The sequence below is a fragment of the Otolemur garnettii genome, unplaced genomic scaffold, assembly GCF_000181295.1.
Source record: "Otolemur garnettii isolate 467f Iridium unplaced genomic scaffold, OtoGar3 scaffold00067, whole genome shotgun sequence".
NCBI lineage: Eukaryota > Metazoa > Chordata > Mammalia > Primates > Galagidae > Otolemur > Otolemur garnettii.
In genome coordinates, this window is record NW_003852462.1 from 8,751,495 (window position 1) to 8,754,468 (window position 2,974).

Consider the following 2,974-nt stretch of genomic DNA (forward strand, 5'->3'; position numbering starts at 1 on the left):
GCTTGAGCCCAGGAGTTGGAGGTTGCTGTGAGCTGTGATGCCATGGCACTCTACCCAGGGTGACAGCTTGAGGCTCTGTCTCAAAAAACAAACAAACAAACAAACAGAACAAACCTGGCTTTGGCCAAACTGCAACAACAACAAAAAAGTACCAATTAGTAAATGTAAAATTACCTATGTGGCTCTGGTGTGTGACTTCCATTGCATTTCTGTTGGACGGCAGTGGTCTGGGGAAAAGCATCCTAAGTAGAAGGAATGGCAAATACAAAGGTCTTGAGGTGATAAGTGAAGGATGCTAGGGCAGGAAAGAGAGTGGCCAGACTGGGCCAGGAAGAGAGTGGGGGAGATATGAAGGGACCAAATCCAGTAGGACCATAGTGTTGGTTCTGTAAAGAGGTGTGTGTGTGTGTGTGTGTGTGTTTTAAGGCAGAGTCTTACTATGTCACCCTCAGTAGAGTGCCCTGGTGTTACATCTCACAGGAACCTGAAACTCTTGGGTCTTGCCTCAGCCTCCCACGTAGCTGGGACTACAGGCACCAGCCACAACCACCTGCTGTGAGGTGGGTTTTCTTGAAGGATGGTGAAGAAAAAGCAGGGAAAGTCAGTCTATCAATCCATGTGGCTGTTAAGCGGAGAATGAATTATGAGCAACCGAGATGGAAGGTCAGTTGCATCATTCTGTAGATGGAAATCAGGGCGTCGTAGGAGGAAGAATACTAACTTTCCATGCACTCCGAGCCAGAGTCGTTTGTGGCGTTGCCTCCCTTGGGACTCAGTTTTCCAGCCTGTAAAATAGGCCACAGCATCCGCGAACCCTAGTGAAGCCCGCAGCCCTGCAGTAGCGGCGGTCGGCGGCAGGGGGCGCCTCCTCGATGACTCGGCGCTCGACTGGCCAGGCGCTGGCGTGTCGCCCGCTCGATTAGTCGGGTCGGGGCGGTCCTGAGCGCCGCTGGTCTGCGCCATTGAGGAGCGGCGGAGAGGAAGCGCCGCGCAGTGCCGGGCTGAGGCAGGCGACTCCGGGCACCGACAGGTAGGTGCCAGGCGGCGCCCCGCTGGACGAAGGGCAGGGCCGAGGACCACGGGGCTGGCGCAGACCCGCGGTCACCTCTTGGGCTCCGCCTCCGACCTGGGGGCCCCGGCCCACCCTTAGCGCGGCGCTGGGGGCCCGGGACGCCAGCGTCCGGCCCACCATTTGAACTCCTCTGGGGAAACTCTCGGGCGTCCGTACTCTCTAAGGCTCCGAGCTTGTCGCTCTCCCGGGGACCCCTGGGTGTGAGACCTCGCGGGCACCCCAGGAACAGGGTCGGTGCTGACTGAGCCACGGAGACCCCGGCCTCCTTGTCCCGGGGAGTCAGAGCCCCCGCCAGACCCCGGGTCCGGTTCAGGGGTCCCAGCAGCCTGGCGCCCTGAGATTAAGGAGTGTCGGTCTGCGTTTGTCCGCCTGAACTTTGGTTTCAATGTGGGACCCTACTCTGAGAGCCCCCTACTTTACGCCTAAGAATGGGGGTCAATTTTCCAGAGTGTCTGAAGTACCCATTTAACCGGCCACCCGAGGTTACGCTCTGGGGTGGAGACATTAGGCCTAAAACCTGTCTTTACCACTTGCTCTCTAGGGTCTCACCCTGGCTGGCCGAGATCTTCCTCTCAGGTATGGGACCCTCGGTGCATTCTCTTCAGGGAATTAAGCAGGGTCTGTGTTGCTTGCAGAGGGGCTTAGGGTTCTGGGAGCACAGGGAGCGTCAGGAGGGCTGTGGGGTCATCGCCTTCTGGGCAATCCCTTTCCCGTGGAGCCGCTGAGTTGACATCCGCCCCCAGCTCCCTGTCTTGGTTCTCCTGTCTCAGAGCTCTCTGGTTTTGGCTGCGCTTGGCCTCATCCACCTCCAGAAGGGACGCCTGGTCCAGTAGCCAGTCCTTCCAATTCCAGGTTCTGGCCGCTCCTCGTGGGAGGGGCCTGGCTCAAGGTCATACCCGGCTGTCTGCCCGCTGGTGGGCTGAGCACGATCTCCGATCTCCGGTGTCACTTGCCCTACCGGGTTGGGGAGGTCAGGTGAGGGTTAGAGGCAGCTGTCAGAAGCCCTAATGGACTAGAATGTAAACACTTTGGGATTCTGGCCAGTCTGGCGGCCCTTCCTGCTACTAGATTCCTTAAGGGAATCCTTAAAGTGGCTTCAAGCCCAGTCTCAATGCTTAGCAGAGTTAATGGCTGCTTTCTCATTGGGGCCTTAATTTACTGACCAGGGCATTTTACAGTGTTAATCACTCATTTTTTAAAAAAAATCTGTGCCTCGCTTTCTTTTACCTTCAGGGAAAGTAGGGTAGAGCCTGAAGTTGTTTACAAATCTGACAGTTGTTTATCTTTTACTTGGAGAGCATTTGCAGTTGGCACTTCAGAGAGGGTTGGCATTTACCACTGAAATTAGTGGCAATAACTCCAAAAATAATGAGTACTCTGACTTTGGCACCATGCCTGAGTGTGTTTGGAGTTCACATAGTAAGACTAGACTAGTGAGTTTCACATTTTGTTTTCACATATTTTACTTGTTTAAAGTTACAATAGAGAAATGTTTCTTTTACTCAGACTGTTAAGCAGTTCTTATTTATTTCTTTTTCTTTCTTTTTTTCTTTTTTGTAGAGATAGACTTCCACTTTATCACCCTTGGTAGAGTGCTGTGGTGTCACAGCTCACAGCAGCCTCCAACTCCTGGGCTTAGGTGATCCTCCCGAGTAGTTGGGACTACAGGTGCCCGCCATAATGCCCAGCTGCAGTTTGGCAAGGGCCAGGCTCGAACATGCTATCCTCGGTATATGGGGCCAGCGCCCCATAAACTGAGCCACAGGTGCCACCCTATTTTTACTTTTTTTGAGACAGTCTCAAGTTGTCACCCTCAGTAGAGTGCTGTGGTGTCACAGCTCACAGCAACCTCAAACTCTTGGGCTTAAGCGATTCTCTTGCCTTAGCCTCCCAAGTAACTGG

At 54.0% G+C, this 2,974-nt stretch overlaps 1 protein-coding gene across 1 annotated transcript in view; it reads left to right on the plus strand.

The window, feature by feature from the left end:
- Positions 1-948: 948 nt before the first annotated feature.
- Positions 949-2,974, plus strand: part of VPS13D (vacuolar protein sorting 13 homolog D) — a 275,140-nt gene continuing 273,114 nt past the window's right edge. The window contains 1 exon segment of the mRNA XM_023515148.1: positions 949-1,030. The gene's annotated coding sequence lies outside the window, so the exon portion shown is untranslated.